This window comes from Triticum dicoccoides, chromosome 7B (genome assembly GCF_002162155.2).
Source record: "Triticum dicoccoides isolate Atlit2015 ecotype Zavitan chromosome 7B, WEW_v2.0, whole genome shotgun sequence".
NCBI lineage: Eukaryota > Viridiplantae > Streptophyta > Magnoliopsida > Poales > Poaceae > Triticum > Triticum dicoccoides.
Window position 1 is genome coordinate 467,943,070 of NC_041393.1, and position 20,271 is coordinate 467,963,340.

Genomic DNA, 20,271 nt, shown 5'->3' on the forward strand with positions numbered 1-20,271 from the left:
CCGGCCCTCGAGCGGGGCTCAGCCGTCGCTGGTATACTAGGTCGCGATGTCGTGGACAAGGCCAGAGGGTGAGGGCTGGAGAGCCAGTAAGAGCCCATGAGTCGCGATGCTCAGGTACCCCCCCTTTAACGTGCAAGCAACCGACATGAAGAAAGAAGGGTGCCATAGGCAAGCATCAAACAACGATCATGATGGGTCAAACGCGAGACCCGAATAAACGCGAGAGGGATACATGCCACCGGGTCTGGCCCGGGTAGCTTGGGGATAATGCAGCCCGAGGGGCGCCGCTGATAAAGTAAGCTGAAACATGAACTAAAGGGGATACACGCTGCAGGGACGGACCCACACGGCCTCGGAATGATGCAGCCCTGGGGGGGCGCTCCCAGCTGAAAATGAAACTCGAAGGATGTCGCCTGATGATGCTGAAGATGGAGGGATGCCGAAGTAGCGGATGGCGTGCGCTGCGGGAGACGATCTTCACGAGCCCCCAGGCCCATAGGCCTCGGGAGGCTCCGGGGGCGCTGGCGGCTCCTCGCAGACCATCTCCATCTCCACCAGGACTGCGGAATGCCTGACCGCCTGAGCCTCCAAGATGCTCCTCAGGAGGTGCTGACGCGCAGCAGCCGCATTCGGCAGGCCGTAAGGCATGCGAACATAGCTGTGAGGTGGGCCCTCTCAGCGCCCACGCGTGAGGGCCAGAGGCGCTCCTGAGAGGCGGCTCAGTTGAGTCCTGGTATGTTGATGCAGATGCGCAACCCACCATCCTCGCCTGGATGGGGGGCTACGGCGGGTAAGCGGCGGCTGCCACTCATGACTCTTGACCCCTGCAACTCCTGAATGACCTCGCTGATGAACTCCTAAGGGTTTGGCCCTCCTCGCCTTGCTTCCTCCTGAGGGAAACGTGCGTTGAAGCACGCCTCCAAGTGGTGCCCAAGCGCCTCCCTCGTAATCTTAGCAAAGTCGATGGCCCTCCAGAAGAGAGCCCCCGAGCCCTGCTCGAGGAGGGCGCCGGGCGCGCCTTCCTATGTGACGAAGGAGGTACCCCCTGAACGGGCGCGGACCCTGAGGGGCCTGCCTCCCGAGGGGTTGGGCCAGGCGATGTCTTCTTCTTCTTAGGAGCAGCCTTTGGAGGCCTCCCGTTCCTGTGATCTGGGTCTTCAATTGATGCGGCTTGGAAGGCACGTTCTAGGGAACACACAACGTCTCTCTCTTCACAAGGCACGGTGATGACTCCGCCGCTTTCTGGCATCTTGAGGACATTGTAGCCGTGATGGGTCACGGCCATGAACTTGGCCAGGGCTGGGTACCCAAGGATGGCGTTGTACGGCAGGCGGATGTGAGCGACGTCGAAGTCAATGAGCTCGGTGTGGTAGTTGTCGCGCATCCCGAAGGTAACAGGAAGGCGGACCTGCCCTATCGGAACCGTGGAACCATTGGTGACTCCTGAGAAAGGCTTGGTTGGTTGTAGCTGATTGTATGGCACTTGGAGATTGTTGAACGTTTCAACGGATAGGACATTGAGCCCTGCTCCGCCATCAATGAGGGTCCTGGTGACTTGCACGTTACTGATGATCGGGGAGCAAAGCATCGGGAGGACTCCTGCTATGGCCGCGCACTTGAGCTGATCCGCTGAGCTGAACGTGATAGCGCATGATGACCACCTGAGAGGGCGTGTGGCCTCAAGCTTGGGGAGGACTGCATTCACTTCACGGGCAAACTGCTTGAAGATGTGCTGAGGGGCCGGGGCTTGTGCGCCGCCCAAGATGCAAGCGATTGCGCGCGGCTCCTAGAAGCCTCCAGCCCCATCGTCCTGGTGATGGTCTTCATTCCTCCTTGGCTGTGGTGGCAGAGGAGGGAGGCCCGCATTGCCTTGTGGGCGATCCTCGCGAGGCTGATCTCTCCAACCCCCCTCGCGAGGTGGGTCCCTCCAACCTCCCTCACGAGGCTGGTCCTGCCAGCGGTCCTCGCGAGGTCGGTCACGCCATGTAACGCCCTCGATGCGGCTATATCTCCCACGTGTCGAAGCACGACTTAGAGGCATAACCGCATTGAAAGCAATGTCGCAAGTGAGGTAATCTTCACACAACCCATGTAATACATAAGGGAAAGAGATACATAGTTGGCTTACAATCGCCACTTCACACAATTACATGAATAAAGCATTACATCATTCAGATACAATCAAGGTCCGACTACGGAACCAAAATAAAAGAAGAACCCCAAATGCGACAAAGGTCCCCGATCGACCCCAACTGGGCTCCACTACTGATCTACTAGAACGAAACAACACAAAGGGCAAGATCTTCATCGAGCTCCTCCTTGAGCTCGGATGCGTCACCTGCACGGTTACATAGGCACCTGCAAACTGGTTTTGGAAGTATCTGTGAGCCACGGGGACTCAGCAATCTCGCACCCGCGAGATCAAGACTATTTAAGCTTATAGGTAGGACAGAGTGGTGAGGTGGAGCTGCAGCAAGCGACTAGCATATGGGGTGGCTACATTCGCAAAATAGAGCGAGAAGAGAAGCAAGGCACGGTCGTGAAGCTAGTAGTGATCAAGAAGTGATCCTAGAGCAACCTACGTCAAACATAACTCCAACACCGTGTTCACTTCCCGGACTCCGCCGAGAAGAGACCATCACGGTTACACACGCGGTTGATGTATTTTAATTCGGATCTGGTGTCAAGTTATCTACAACCGGACATTAACAAATTCCCATCTGCCACATAACCGCGGGCACGGCTCTCAAAAGTTTATAACCCTGCAGGGGTGTCCCAACTTAGCCCATGACAAGCTCTCACGGTCAACGAAGGAATAGACCTCCACCCGAGACACTCCGATCAGACTCGGTATCCCGGTACAACAAGACATTTCGACAGGGTAAAACTAAACCAGCAACACCGCCCGAATGTGCCGACAAATCCCGATAGGAGTTGCACATATCTCTTTCTCAGGGCACACTCAGATGAGTCTAGCTACGAGTAAAACCAACCCTCAAGTTTCCCCGAGGTGGCCCCGCAGGCAGCTCAGTTCGGACCAACACTCAGAGGAGCACTGGCCCGGGGGGGGTTAGAATAAAGATGACCCTTGAGTCTGCAAAACCCAAGGGAAGGTGGTAGGTTGTTAGTGCAAATGGTAAAACCAATGTTGGGCATTGCTGGAGGAGCTTTACTTAAGGCGAACTGTCAAGGGGTTCCCATTATAGCCCAACCGCGTAAGGGACGCAAAATCCGGGAACATAACACCGATATGACGGAAACTAGGGCGGCAAGAGTGGAACAAAACACCAGGCATAAGGCCGAGCCTTCCACCCTTTACCAAGTATATAGATGCATTAATTAAATAAGATATATTGTGATATCCCAACAAGTAAACATGTTCCAACAAGGAACAACATCTCCATGTTCCAACAAGGAACAAACTTCAATCTTCACCTGCAACTAACAACGCTATAAGAGGGGCTGAGCAAAGCGGTAACATAGCCAATCAACGGTTTGCTAGGACATGGTGGGTTAGAGGTTTGACATGGCAATTTGGGAGGCTGACAAGCAAATGGTAGGCATCGTAGCATTGGCATAGCAAAAGAGCGAGCAAACTAGCATAGCAAAGATAGTAGTGATTTCGAGGGTATGATCATCTTGCCTGAGATCCCGCAAGGAAGAAGAACGAGTCCAAGAACAAGACAATCAGTCGTAGACGAACGAATCCTCACAACTCCGGAACAAAACCGAAGCTAACGAGAGAAGCAAACCGGAAAGAAACAAACAACATGATAAACACACAAGCATAAACATGTTATGATGCACAAACAAGTATGATGCATGTCCGGTTTAATGAGGCATGGCATGGCAAAGTGCACAAACAATACTACAAATTAAGTGGAGCTCAATATGCAACGAGTTGGATATTGACAGAACACCACATCAATTATTTAGTTTCTCTCTCGGTTATGAACAAGACAAGATTAAATGTTGGTTAACATGGCAAGAGGTGAAGCATAATTAAACTACATATTTAGGCAAGTTTAAATGAGGCCGGAAACACAAACAACACTTCCGGAAAATCCCCATGTTATTTAGCAATTTAGAGCAAACAACAATTTTAAACATTTTAATTGTTGTTATCATGATGCGGATGACATATGCAAGTCTTATGCAATTTTATGAAAATGTTGACATGAGCATGTAATGAAGCATTTATCACCGTGGTGGAAGAAAGGGGTGCCACGGCAACGAATCCGAAAATGATGCCATGGCAACATATCGGTTCCGATAGCTCATGGAGATACAGGTGCAAAAGGAAGCGTGCGGATGTGCGGAACATGCTAGAGATGGTGGGGTGATCCCGGTTACCGGGTTCCCACGGGTCATCGGCATGGCGAACGAGGAGGAACGTGCATGAAGCAAACGGGCACGGTGCAAACATAGGGTGCATCTCATACAACACATGCATTCGGTCCACGAACGGTGTCTCGGGGTTATACCTTCGAGGCATGCATTTCGGTGTGGTTCAAAATCGTCGAGGGAAGTAGTCATTCACGGGTCGTCGTGGGAAGTAGTTGTTCACGTGGCGACGGTAGTGGAAGTAGTGGTACACGGCGGTGGCGGTAGTTGTTCAAGGTCTTGGCGGGTCATCATGTAGCCGAACTTGGCGCATCCACGTGTAGGGGTACTTGGCGATCGACGGACGTCGTGGTACTTGTTGGTCCGGGTCTTGGCGTAACCAGGGAACGTCTTGTGAGGCGGTAACAAAGGTGTTCGTCGAGGTACTTGGCGGACTTCGGGTCGAACAGCAACAAGCTTTGCAGGTGCATGAAGGCAGAGGCGGCGAGGAACCTCTGGGCAACGCAGGGAAGTCCTGCTGGAGCTACTGCTCGTCGCCGACGGGGAGGTACGGCTGGCTGCGGGAGAAACTTCGCTCGGGGCAGAGGCGGGCGAGGTCGAGGCCTCGATCCAAGGTGGAGGCGCATAGGAGGAGGCTCGAGGCGCGCTGGAGCATGGCGGCGCTTGGGGCTCGGGGTCGCGGGGAAGGAGCAGCTCCGGTGCTGCGGCGCCGGAGACGGCAGGAGATCGACGTCCTGGGGCAGCGCGGCGAGGCCAAGCCCGGCGGCAGCAAGCGGGCTCTGGTGGCCGGCTAGAGGTGCGGAGGCGACGCGGGTGACGAGGAGGCGCGGGCCGAATGGCTGTGAAGGGGATCAGGCGAGGCGCTCCTCTCGTGCGTGGGAGGATGAGAGGGAGAGGGTGAGATCGAGAGGAGGGGGTGGATCGATCGGGAGAGAGGGCGACGAGGTCGGGCGCTGGCGGCGGAAGGAAAACGAGGAGGAGGGGATCGAGAGGAGGGAGTTGGGCTAGCGGGGCTAGGGTTCGGTCGGTGGGGCGCCGGCTGGGCTGCAGATGGGCCTTGGAGGCTGGGCCTGGGAGGTCCAAGAGGTCGGCTAGAGCCAGCCTCTCTTCCTCTCACTTATTTTCCATAACAGGAAAAATATGCAAGGAATGAAAAGTTGTGAAGAAAAGGTTAAGGAGTTTGGGCATGGGGTTAATTTCTCGGACTCACAAGAAAGGAGCTTGATCCAAGAAAAATAGGAGTGGGCACGAATGAAAGATTAAATTCAAATTCCTTTGAATTTAATCCAAATGATTTGAACTAGGACAGGTTTGAGAAGTGACCAAAAATGTTGCGAATTTAGGAGGAGCCTCGATAAATGGAGAAAGAATTATGGAGAAAGTTTGGAGAACAAACATGAATCAAAAGGCATGAGAATTGAATTGCAAGTGTGTTATGGTGATTCCAAAGTTATGGAATATTTTAATATAGCTCCATAAATATCGAGAGGATATGTTTTAAAGAGAATCATCATGTGAATTCCCTCGATTTAAATAGATCAACGATCTATGCAATTTATTTAGGTGAGTTGCAAAACTAAATGACATGATGGCATGATGACATGATGCAATGCAACAAACAAATACGTCGCACGGCGAAACTCGGAATATCTGGAAGTCTTCTGGAGCATCGGGCTCGGGGCGTTACAACACTCCACCACTACGAGAGGATCTCGTCCCGAGATCTAGGATGGCACCGGATAGAAAACGGAAGAAGAAAGAGGTAAAACTAAGTTGCTTCTTTGACAAAAGAGTGAAACCAACGAACCTTGAGAGGTTGAGCAATTTAAAAGAAAGAGTACAATAGAGATGAACGAGATTGCAAACAATCCGTTAGAAAAGAGGAACAAGGAACATTACGAGGACTTGAAGGTTGCAAAGACATGAATCAAGAGTTTAATGGACAAGATAGAATTCGAAACCACTCCGGTTAAAACAAGATGAGAGAGGAAGAATTCGGGCAGCACTCCGGTTGAACATGGAAGGAATAGAACATGAACTTGAGAAGATGGGATGATACTTGATGAAATCAACAACACACTGCCTCCGGAACTATTGAAAGAATGGCACAAGGGGTAAGAAGGATTTCAGACAGCACTCCGGTTGAAAAGAGAGGCAAAACTTGATAAGATGAAAGAGCTTGAATGAGAACACAACACTCCGGTTAAATGGATAAGCAAGAAAATGACATGATCTTGACAAAACGAGGTGATGGTGAAGAGCACAACATCACAATGCCTCCGGAACGAAAGAATAGAAGCTAGACCGTTGGGGTAAAGGGACGGAGAAGAAAATGACAACTTCTACCACAATTTAATTTGGAAGGCATCCTTGCAAGAAGGTTAGAATAGAGTTGTCGGAAGACCAACAACGAAAAGAATAAGTTTGTAGTGGGCTTATGGAAACATCTCAACATTATGAGGTGACAACCGGCCACTAACGGAAACAATTGCTTGCTTGAGATTAACGAAGAGATGAAAGCTTGTTCCATCAAGATGGAAAAGAGATAACTTGGGTCATTAATAAGCACCAAAATAGCAACATTCCTTAGGGAAGGCTTTAGGTGAAATCTATACCAAGATAACTCCAATGAAGAGATTGACGGTTGAAAAGATCTCTTGAACAAAGAGAAAAGGATGGATTTAAATATGTCACTCTTGAAAACTTGTGAATCATGAAACGCGAAGGGAAATTATCAAGAATGACCTAACACCACCTCAGAAGATAAGGTAGAAAGAATTGCACTTTGGAATGCAAGATGAAGAATGCTTGAACTCCTCAAAACAAGACATGTGTTGAACACCATGTTTAATTTTTGAGTATAGCTTGGCTGATCTTAACTTCAAGAGAAATCTTGAAGAACAATTGAAGAATGAAAAGAATCCTTGACGAACCACCACTCCGGTAATAAACGGATGATAAAAATAAAGAGAAGTTGAAAACACAAGGTGAAGCCTTGCGATGATTTAGATGGAGCTTCGTGACGAGATAATGCGGAAAACTTAGAACTCCGGAAGAAAGATGAACAACAAGAAGCCAAGAATTTATTCCTCCTGAACAAACTCCGAAGGAAAGGATTAATCACTTGGATGAAACAAGAATAAGAATTATGTTATGCGTATCCTTCACCAATTTAAATTGGTGAGAAGCATTGGATTTGCATACTACTTATTCGTGTAGAAAGGATTAATCACTTGGATGAAACCAGAATAAGAATTATGTTATGCGTATCCTTCACCAATTTAAATTGATGACAAGCAACGGATTTGGCATACTACTTATTCTCGTAGAAAGGATTAAGAGAGATATGGCGTAAACTTCCGAAAAGTCTTCAACGATCCACAGGTAGGATTCGGAAAGAACGAATTAATTGATACGATAACAACAGAAGAGGAATGTTGAAAGAACGACCGTAAGAATTGAAAATGAAAGTAGCAAAGGCACAATTCACCGGGAAGAATTGAAAAATGAATGAAGATACTTGAGACAAACTAGATAGATGAGAACAAAGAGATCAAGAACTGATTAGAGGATATTCGATTGATGCACCGACAAGATAGGAGAATGATAACTGACAGCTGAGAATGAATAAACCTGAATTGATGGACTCCGGATGACAAACTGAGAAGACTCTTGAATATCTCCTGATGGGTGAAAAAGATTCTCACAATCGAAAACAATTATGAGAGGATGGCAACAAGCTAGCACCATGAATCTTGAAGAGAATAGAGCAAGATTAAAGAGAAACTCTTCTTCGGTCTTCAAATGATGAGAATGACAATGAGAAACACCACCAAGAATTACTGAGGCACACCGGAAGAATCAAAAGCGAAGAGGTTGAGCCAACTATGAAAAGAATTTGAAAGATCTTGGAGAAAAGCATTTGACTGATGATAACTCATTCTTACGTCAAACTTGGAGAAGAATTTAGGATAGCTCTGGGAAAATAGAAGAGTCAGGTAAGATCCTGTGAAAAGACCTGTGGGTTAGGGCCCACTCAAAAGAACACCGTTGAAAAGATTTAAAAGAGATGTTGCACCGGTTGAATTAAATGACTTGAATGAGATACCAATCTTGAAAGAGCTTGAACAAATGCAGAGTGGAAACACGAATCTTCGAGATATCTTGAGCACTCCGGAATAACAAATAGCGAGAAGTAGAATGATAATGAGGTGCACCGGTATGAGAAGACATTGAAATGAGGAAAAAGGTATGATCAACAAAACTTGACTTGAATCCACCGGAGAAGAGAAAGGAATGAGGAATGACGAACTAGTAGAACATCTTCTTGAGAACCACCGGGTAAGAACATTGACGGAAAAGAATGGAGAAACTTCACAAAAATAAAAGGATACTTGGTAAAGAAATCTTAGTCCTTGAGGAAAAAGGGTGGGTGGGCGGGAAAAAACAAAGGCAACTTGGAGACAGATGAAACAAACACTGTTGAGAAGAAATGATAATTGGTCTTGCTGATGTTGAAGTGATCAGATCCACTTGAATAGAAACACGCCGGTTGAAAAGGATTGACATGACAATCTTGATTGTCGAGAAGGATTGGTATTCACATCGGAGTATGAGAACACCATTTCGGAAAGGTATGGAATCAACACTTGACATTGAAGCAACTCGAATACCACAACTCAAAACAAAAACAAAGGACTGGCTTGCAGAATAAGCCGGAACAAACATATGATAGAGATTCCGTCCGAAGTTTTCGTGGTGGGGCCTACACGGGCTCGATCGTACAGCACCATCATGTACAAGGCAGTGCACATGACATACGAAGCGTCCCCGAGTCGGCATAGCCAAGGACTCTTTAAGACACAACGAGACCACTGTAAAACCAACCGTGAATAGGCGGACCACTAGACGTCGAACCCCAATTTCATATCATACATCCGTCGGAAAGATATCCTAAGAGCTACTTGAATTCCCACCTATGAAACTCCCGAAATTTTCCGGTTATGCAATCAGGTGTTGGGGATACAGGGGAAGCATAATATCTCACCCAAAACTAGCAAATCCTACATCCAGGTGTATCCATCCTTCAACACATAACCAAGAAACCTTCGGAAATCGTCTACCTCAACCTTCGAAAAGCATCCGTTATACAAGTTATGGCGATACTCCCGAACTCCCGCCCCAGTACTGGGTGGCGTCGAGGTTATCTCACCAACGAACTGCATAAAAGAGATTTTCGATGTCGGCGTACTAAACTCGGGTATTCCAGAACTGCAACGATAAAATTATGGCGACAACACCTCAGAGCTCAACTCCCAGGGACACTTCCACTAAACCCCTGACAGGAGGCACCAAGACAATGTTCTCATCATAAAACCATCGGAACGATTCCAAGATACCCGCGTGATCCTAAAAAAATTTAGTGAAATTTGAGAAGAGAAGAGTCAAAACTCTACGTCAGGATGCCTTACCAGACCGATGAAGAGATTCGGGAGTAAAAAGAATTCCTAACTCTCCGATATATATAATCCTAAATGACTCAAAATATTTTTCTAGACACAACTCGGCCGCTAAAAACGATCAAGCAGTGGGGCTCCTAAGGTCGGGGAAGGCTCTGATTACCAACTTGTAACGCCCTCGATGCGGCTATATCTCCCACGTGTCGAAGCACGACTTAGAGGCATAACCGCATTGAAAGCAATGTCGCAAGTGAGGTAATCTTCACACAACCCATGTAATACATAAGGGAAAGAGATACATAGTTGGCTTACAATCGACACTTCACACAATTACATGAATAAAGCATTACATCATTCAGATACAATCAAGGTCCGACTACGGAACCAAAATAAAAGAAGAACCCCAAATGCGACAAAGGTCCCCGATCGACCCCAACTGGGCTCCACTACTGATCTACTAGAACGAAACAACACAAAGGGCAAGATCTTCATCGAGCTCCTCCTTGAGCTCGGATGCGTCACCTGCACGGTTACATAGGCACCTGCAAACTGGTTTTGGAAGTATCTGTGAGCCACGGGGACTCAGCAATCTCGCACCCGCGAGATCAAGACTATTTAAGCTTATAGGTAGGACAGAGTGGTGAGGTGGAGCTGCAGCAAGCGACTAGCATATGGGGTGGCTACATTCGCAAAAGAGAGCGAGAAGAGAAGCAAGGCACGGTCGTGAAGCTAGTAGTGATCAAGAAGTGATCCTAGAGCAACCTACGTCAAACATAACTCCAACACCGTGTTCACTTCCCGGACTCCGCCGAGAAGAGACCATCACGGTTACACACGCGGTTGATGTATTTTAATTCGGATCTGGTGTCAAGTTATCTACAACCGGACATTAACAAATTCCCATCTGCCACATAACCGCGGGCACGGCTCTCGAAAGTTTATAACCCTGCAGGGGTGTCCCAACTTAGCCCATGACAAGCTCTCACGGTCAACGAAGGAATAGACCTCCACCCGAGACACTCCGATCAGACTCGGTATCCCGGTACAACAAGACATTTCGATAGGGTAAAACTAAACCAGCAACACCGCCCGAATGTGCCGACAAATCCCGATAGGAGCTGCACATATCTCTTTCTCAGGGCACACTCAGATGAGTCTAGCTACGAGTAAAACCAACCCTCAAGTTTCCCCGAGGTGGCCCCGCAGGCAGCTCAGTTCGGACCAACACTCAGAGGAGCACTGGCCCGGGGGGGTTAGAATAAAGATGACCCTTGAGTCTGCAAAACCCAAGGGAAGGTGGTAGGTTGTTAGTGCAAATGGTAAAACCAATGTTGGGCATTGCTGGAGGAGCTTTACTTAAGGCGAACTGTCAAGGGGTTCCCATTATAGCCCAACCGCGTAAGGGACACAAAATCCGGGAACATAACACCGATATGACGGAAACTAGGGCGGCAAGAGTGGAACAAAACACCAGGCATAAGGCCGAGCCTTCCACCCTTTACCAAGTATATAGATGCATTAATTAAATAAGATATATTGTGATATCCCAACAAGTAAACATGTTCCAACAAGGAACAACATCTCCATGTTCCAACAAGGAACAAACTTCAATCTTCACCTGCAACTAACAACGCTATAAGAGGGGCTGAGCAAAGCGGTAACATAGCCAATCAACGGTTTGCTAGGACATGTTGGGTTAGAGGTTTCACATGGCAATTTGGGAGGCTGACAAGCAAATGGTAGGCATCGTAGCATTGGCATAGCAAAAGAGCGAGCAAACTAGCATAGCAAAGATAGTAGTGGTTTCGAGGGTATGATCATCTTGCCTGAGATCCCGCAAGGAAGAAGAACGAGTCCAAGAACAAGACAAACGGTCGTAGACGAACGAATCCTCACAACTCCGGAACGAAACCGAAGCTAACGAGAGAAGCAAACCGGAAAGAAACAAACAACATGGTAAACACACAAGCATAAACATGTTATGATGCACAAACAAGTATGATGCATGTCCGGTTTCGTGAGGCATGGCATGGCAAAGTGCACAAACAATACTACAAATTAAGTGGAGCTCAATATGCAACGAGTTGCATATTGACGGAACACCACATCAATTATTTAGTTTCTCTCTCGGTTATGAACAAGACAAGATTAAATGTTGGTTAACATGGCAAGAGGTGAAGCATAATTAAACTACATATTTAGGCAAGTTTAAATGAGGCCGGAAACACAAACAACACTTCCGGAAAATCCCCATGTTATTTAGCAATTTAAAGCAAACAACAATTTTAAACATTTTAATTGTTGTTATCATGATGCGGATGACATATGCAAGTCTTATGCAATTTTATGAAAATGTTGACATGAGCATGTAATGAAGCATTTATCACCGTGGTGGAAGAAAGGGGTGCCACGGCAACGAATCCGAAAATGATGCCACGGCAACATATCGGTTCCGGTAGCTCATGGAGATACCGGTGCAAAAGGAAGCGTGCGGATGTGCGGAACATGCTAGAGATGGTGGGGTGATCCCGGTTACCGGGTTCCCACGGGTCATCGGCATGGCGAACGAGGAGGAACGTGCATGAAGCAAACGGGCACGGTGCAAACATAGGGTGCATCTCATACAACACATGCATTCGGTCCACGGACGGCGTCTCGGGGTTATACCTTCGAGGCATGCATTTCGGGGTGGTTCAAAATCATCGAGGGAAGTAGTTGTTCACGGGTCATCGTGGGAAGTAGTTGTTCACGTGGCGACGGTAGTGGAAGTAGTGGTACACGGCGGCGGTGGTAGTTGTTCAAGGTCTTGGCGGGTCATCATGTAGCCGAACTTGGCGCATCCACGTGTAGGGGTACTTGGCGATCGACGGACGTCGTGGTACTTGTTGGTCCGGGTCTTGGCGTAACCAGGGAACGTCTTGTGAGGCGGTAACAAAGGTGTTCGTCGAGGTACTTGGCGGACTTCGGGTCGAACAGCAACAAGCTTTGCAGGTGCATGAAGGCAGAGGCGGCGAGGAACCTCCGGGCAACGCAGGAAGGTCCTGCTGGAGCTACTGCTCATTGCCGACGGGGAGGTACGGCTGGCTGCGGGAGAAACTTCGCTCGAGGCAGAGGCGGGCGAGGTCGAGGCCTCGATCCAAGGTGGAGGCGCACAGGAGGAGGCTCGAGGCGCGCTGGAGCATGGCGGTGCTTGGGGCTCGGGGTCGCGGGGAAGGAGCAGCTCCAGTGCTGCGGCGCCGGAGACGGCAGGAGATCGATGTCCTGGGGCAGCGCGGCGTGGCCAAGCCCGGCGGCAGCAAGCGGGCTCCGGTGGCCGGCTGGAGGTGCGGAGGCGACGCGGGTGACGAGGAGGCGCGGGCCGAATGGCTGTGAAGGGGATCAGGCGAGGCGCTCCTCTCGTGCGTGGGAGGACGAGAGGGAGAGGGTGAGATCGAGAGGAGGGGGTGGATCGATCGGGAGAGAGGGCGACGAGGTCGGGCGCTGGCGGCGGAAGGAAAACGAGGAGGAGGGGATCGAGAGGAGGGAGTCGGGCTAGCGGGGCTAGGGTTCGGTCGGTGGGGCGCCGGCTGGGCTGCAGATGGGCCTTGGAGGCTGGGCCTGGGAGGTCCAAGAGGTCGGCTAGAGCCAGCCTCTCTTCCTCTCACTTATTTTCCATAACAGGAAAAATATGCAAGGAATGAAAAGTTGTGAAGAAAAGGTTAAGGAGTTTGGGCATGGGGTTAATTTCTCGGACTCACAAGAAAGGAGCTTGATCCAAGAAAAACAGGAGTGGGCACGAATGAAAGATTAAATTCAAATTCCTTTGAATTTAATCCAAATGATTTGAACTAGGACAGGTTTGAGAAGTGACCAAAAATGTTGCGAATTTAGGAGGAGCCTTGATAAATGGAGAAAGAATTATGGAGAAAGTTTGGAGAACAAACATGAAGCAAAAGGCATGAGAATTGAATTGCAAGTGTGTTATGGTGATTCCAAAGTTATGGAATATTTTAATATAGCACTGTAAATATCGAGAGGATATGTTTTAAAGAGAATCATCATGTGAATTCCCTCGATTTAAATAGATCAACGATCTATGCAATTTATTTAGGTGAGTTGCAAAACTAAATGACATGATGGCATGATGACATGATGCAATGCAACAAACAAATACATCGCACGGCGAAACTCGGAAGGGCGCCAACAATTGGCCATTTTGAAGGGGAACATCTAGTACACTTATCCTGACTAAAGTTGGTCCTCGCCTGCCAAAAGATCCCGACAATGATGCTGGCTTGGGCTCCACGATGACCTCCGTTCTGCCGTCCTGCTGGTCTTGGTCTGGTTGCACCGAAATGGTTGCCTTTGCTTGATACCCTCGCCTGTGCTTGCCCCCTTTGCATCAAAGGGGAAACAAGGACTCTGCGCAGGCCAGCGCCCGCCTGGCGCCCGCCTGGCCTTGGTCGTCATGGCTTGCGTCACGGGCACCTCGTGAGGTACCCCGCCTTGATCTCTCCGCCTCCTCGTGAGCCGGCCTGACGAGGCCGTGCCTGAGGAAGCCTCCTGTCGTCCGCCCTGCGAGGCTTGGCCCTCGTGAGGGTCTTGAGCATGTGTTGATGAAGATGGGCCGTATTGGGCCACTCCTTGAGCCATGCCGCAGGCCGTAGGCAGGCAAGTCTGGGTACCCCCATTCCCAGAACGCAGACAACTAGCAAGAATCCATGGAGGTATTGAGAGATAGGAAGCTCAAAGAAGGTCAACAATGGGGGAAGAAAATGAGCTCAAGAGATAAGGATCAATGGGGAAGAAGACCCCCTTTTATAGGGCCTCCCGAATCCAACCATTATGTGCTCAGCCTGCACACGAGCGGTACTACCACTCAGAGGAGCGGTACTACCACCCGAGCAGTAGTGCACATAGAGCAGTGCAATGGTCGGAGACCACAAGCCGGTAGTGCCGAAGGAACGGTACTACCGCTCGCCCCAACGGTACTACCGCTGGGTTGCAGCTCAGGGCACTAAGGAGGTAGAGCAGGACAGATGGGGTGAAGCAGAGCCGCACCAGCGGTACTACCGCTCGAAGGAGCGATACTACTGCTTGTAGTGCATGGGCCGAACTACTGCCCCACAGCTATGCTACAACCGCTGAGAACACGTACGACAGAAAGGGGAGTGGAAGTGGAGCAGTAGTGCAGGGGTGGTACTACCGCTTGAGAGCGGTACTACCACCCGTGCTACCGTCCCCACTGCCACGCAACCCGACACGAAAACATAGCAACTCCGAAAGCAACGGTACCATGTGCGGTACTACCGCTCAGGACTGCGGTACTACCATTTGGGGTGCTACAAAGAAGCCCAAGCAAACAGATGGAAACAAGGAAAACCAGAACTGCCACAACTTCTGCATATGAGCTCCGAAATGAGCAAACTCAAGCTTGTTGGATAGATGACGACGAGTAGCATCCAACATGTTATAGTAAGAAGTGGCAGGGGAGGTATGCCTAACATATAGATGAGTGAAACTTCCAACAGATAAGAACCGGCATAACCTCCAACATGGAAAACATCATAGAAGATGCATGTGAACTCCGTTTTCGATGAACTTGAGCTTGTCATCAAGATGACCATAAGCTCCAAAACTCACAAAGAGAAGAACCAAACAAGAACCAAGAAAGATGATGCAAGGATGCAATTGTTTGAGCTCTCTACGAACGATCCGATCAAGCTACCAACTTGAGAGCCCCCTTGATAGTACGACAAATGATCCTATAACCCGGTCTCCCAACTACCACCATGAGACCAGTAAAATAGAAAACCTATCAAGGGAAATCCTTTGCCTTGTTCATGATCCAGTTGAGCTAGATGATGATGATCTTGTCCTCCTCAAGATGGACCACCTTCTTGATTGCGTTGTGATGTGGAGCATCCTATGAACATCACCATGTCAAGAGTCCTTCGGCGAGTGACACGTGCGACATCTACTTCACATACACAAAGTCCTTTACACGTGCTCACTTGACCCCTTCGAGGATGGTATACTACTTGACACTTCTCCCGTGTGCATGCATAGGTATTGTCGAAGCTTCATGGACGAGGAGGAGGAGTGCAAGCGCCAAGGAACAACTACACCATCCGCGAGGGAAGCATGGAAGCGACGACGAAAGAAGACGAAGCTGCTGAAGATACAGTGGCCGGACATCCAGGCCAGAGGCCGGACATCCGGCGCCTATGCAGTCGCCCACAAGCTGCACCAACAGACGTCCGAAGCATCAGCGGCCAGACATCCGGCCCGTGTGCCTGGACATCTGGCACAACACCAGCCCGGACATCCGGCATCGCCCCCAGAAATCTGGCGTGAGGCACCCAAAGCCAGAAGGTCACCCCACTCTGGCCGGACATCCGGCCAACCGCCACAGACATCAGGCGTCTCACGAGAGCCCAGACATCCGGCGCCTGCCTGCGCGCATAGTCGGGCCAAAGGCCCATGTATCCCTTTCGCACTTACCCCTTCGTGGCTTAGACTATATATACTCCTCCCCCTCCTACTAGTTATGGTTAGCAAAGTGATAGCTCATTTGTATGTGAGATTTTCTCCTACCACTCCTCTTCTAGAGAGAGAGAGAGAGAGAGAGAGAGAGAGAGAGAGAGACCACTACTCCATTGGAGGCCAAGACCTCCATCTAGGAGAAGATCCTGCGGGATATCATCAAGACCCCCTCACGGGAGGACCCCCATCAAGACCTCCTCTTGGAGATGAACTTTACCTTGTATATTTCTCTTTGTTGTTCATGTACCTTGTGGATCTTGTGTGTTTGATTGCCTAGTGGATGTGGGATTGGAGTTGTTCTTGAGTGTTTCCCCTTGTGATTTCTCTCTGTTCTTCCCCGTGTTTTTCGTGTTCCTCGTAGGGATCCACTCCAATCGTGAAAGATCGGGCATCTAGCGTTCTACCCACATCATCTTGGTATCAGAACCAGGTTGATCATGAATTTGGAGCCCTACCCCTCGTTTTTCTAGCCTAATTTTGTTGTTTTCGTCCTAAATTCGAAAATTCCCCACAAAAATGGCCCCCCAAATTTTTTGTGATTTGTTGGTGTGATGATGTTTTGTTGATTTTGATCCATGGATTTGCTTGGTTTCAAGAGGATCCATCATCTCCCCAAGTTTCCTCATCTTCCATCCACGAAATCTCAGCAATTTTGCCACCAAAAACATCAATTTCCGATCCCAAATCGAGTTTCGAAGTCCAAATCCCGATCTGGAATCGTCGGGCCGGACATCCGGGCCACCGGCCCAACATCCGGGCCATCGGGCCGGACATACGGGCCCCAAGCCGGACATCCGGCTCCTGGAGCACAAAATCCACACGGTTCTGGACATCAACCCTCGGATATCCGGCCCTGACCCCCGAATGTCCGACCCCTGGAGCATCAACCTCCTGTGTTTCACCGTTTTGCCCATAACTTTCACATCCGGAGTCCGATTTTGACGTTCTTTAGCTCGTTTTGAAGATATGGACATCCCCCATCCATCTAGATAGGATTCAACACCATTTAAATCCATCAAAATTTCGAAAAGTTGGCAAGTTTGCCTAGGCCCTCCACCATATCATCCGCATAACCACCATAGCCTTCCGCAACCTAACCCATTTTGATCCATATAGCTTTAGTGATTGCTTGAGTAGTGATTCGAGTCTCCTAAGGTGTTTCGGCTACTTAGGAATAGTTGCTTCTTCATCAACCACAACGGCCACTTCCGCATAACCTTGCCCACCATACCCTTTCACCACCTCAACTTAACTCAATTTTGTTTGAGCTTGTTTGAGTTGTGGCTTGTGTCTCCTAAGGTGTTTCAGCTACTTAGGGACAACAACTTCAACTCCGACACATGTATAGCCCATCACTCCACTTCCGCATTGCCGACTCGTATAGCCCATCATCCCACTTCCGCATTGCCAAGTGCAAACCACCACCGCTTTTCCGCTACCACCATTTGACATTTGCCTTTGGAGATTTTGAGTTTGCAGTTTTTCCGTTTCCTAAGGTGTTTCGGCTAATTAGGAACGGTTCGACATCAAGAACACCGCCACTCATCATCGCCACGAGGTCGTCATCGACATGGACCACTTCATCATTTTGACACCCTTACTGTAAGCAAGGACGGTAACCTCGACGACACCATTGTATATTCCCGTTGCAATTGCATTGATAACCCCTAGCCCATTTTGTGTCACTTGCCTATCAAGACTAGCCTTTGAGTATTGTCGGCAACGTTACTTGTGCACATTAATGATCTACACCTTCCATTGCATACATACCATATCATCTTGGTATCATCATATCATCTCTTGTGTCACAAGATTGTTCCCGCATATACATAATTGCTATCTTGGTTTGTGCATTTCGCATAGTGGCCATACAAAAAAAAAGAGAATAAGCGAGGGAGTCCTGGATTAGGGGGTCCTCGGACAGCCGGACTATGCACTTGTGCCGGACTGTTGGACTATGAAGATACAAGATTGAAGACTTTGTTCCGTGTCTGGGTGGGACTCTCCTTTGCATGCAAGGCAAGCTTGGCAATTCAGATATGTAGATTCCCTTCTCTGTAACCGACTCTGTGTAACCCTAGCCCCCTTCGGTGTCTATATAAACCGAAGGGTTTACTCCGTAGGACAACAACAATCATAATCATAGGCTAGCTTCTAGGGTTTAGCCTCTACGATCTCGTGGTAGATCAACTCTTGTAACACTCATATCATCAAGATCAATCAAGCAGGAAGTAGGGTATTACCTCTATAGAGAGGGCCCAAACCTGGGTAAACATTGTGTCCCTCGCCTCCTATTACCATTAGCCTTAGATGCACAGTTCGGGACCCCCTACCCAAGATCCGCCGGTTTTGACACCGACATTGGTGCTTTCATTGAGAGTTCCACTGTGTCGTCACGGTAAGGCTTGATGGCTCGCTGTCGGTGTCAAAACCGGCGGATCTCAAGTAGGGGGTCCCGAACTGTGCGTCTAGGCGGATGGTAACAGGAGACAGGGGACACGATGTTTTTACCCAGGTTCGGGCCCTCTCGATGGAGGTAAAACCCTACTCCTGCTTGATTGATATTGATGATATGGGTAGTACAAGAGTAGATCTACCACGAGATCAGAGAGGCTAAACCCTAGAAGCTAGCCTATGGTATGATTGTTGTTCGTCCTACGGACTAAAACCCTCCGGTTTATATAGACACCGAAGAGGGTTAGGTTTACACAGAGTCGGTTACAATGGTAGGAAATCTACATATCCGTATCGCCAAGCTTGCCTTCCACGCCAAGGAAAGTCCCATCCGGACACGGGACGGAGTCTTCAATCTTGTATCTTCATAGTCCAGGAGTCCGGCCGAAGATGATAGTTCGGCTAACCGGACACCCCCTAGTCCGGGACTCCCTTAGTAGCCCCCGAACCGGGCTTCAATGACGACGAGTCCGGCGCGCATGTTGTCTTCGGCATTGCAAGGCGGGTTCTTCTCCAAATTCTGTGTACCTATTGAATAGCGTCCGGTTTCCCGTGAATACTGCGCTCCTCGGCTTCCACGCCCAATAATGGCCATCTTCTACGTGTTGAACGAATGTGAAAAGTCAGGGTATTTTTACTTTTACCCCCCTAGCTGCGCAAACGAGCTGTCTATAAAAGAGACGAGGATCTAGATCTGAATCACACCATCCTCCCTTCGCGAGCATTCATCAGAGCGCATCTGACAAAAATCCATTCCATCATGGACAGTCGACGCGGCTCTTCCTCTCGCCCTCCCAGCCCTAAGCCTGGAGATTAGGAGAGATGTTCCGTCCTACACAGTGAGCTAGTGGCGCTCCAAACCAAGGGATTTCTTCCCCCAGCCTTCATGGTCCCGGTTCGAGCCGGACTCGCCACCTATAAGGGCGGAAAGAAAGCGGAGAGCATCCCCAGCCCCTCCAAAGGGGAGCGGGGTATGCCTTGTCTCTTATCTGATAAGAGGGCTCGGATTTCCAATTCATCCGTTTCTCCGGGGGCTCCTGGAGTTCTATGGCCTCTAGTTGCACCACCTTACGCCTGCCTCCATTCTGCATATCGCGGGCTTCGTGGCCCTTTGCGAGATGTTTTAGGGCATCGAGCCTCATTTCGCGTTGTGGAAGAAGTTGTTCTGTCTTGTGCCCCGTTCTCAAGAGGGGTCGATATATCAAGTGGGCGGAGCCGAACTATGGCGCATCGCCGGGACCGGATATCTGTCCGAAACCCTGAAGAAGGCGTCCGAAGACTGGCCTTCGGCATGGTTTTATATAGAAGATGTCCCCCTGCCGGACCCTGTTTGGGTCGGCCTCCCTGAGTTCAATAATGCTCCTTTGAAGAAACGCCTAAGCTGGCGTCCACGGAGCCCTCAGAGGGAAAACGACAGGGACGTCATTTACCTGATGAGCCGGATAAGGTTGTTAGCTCATTCCAGACTGACCATGATCGGAGTCATGGC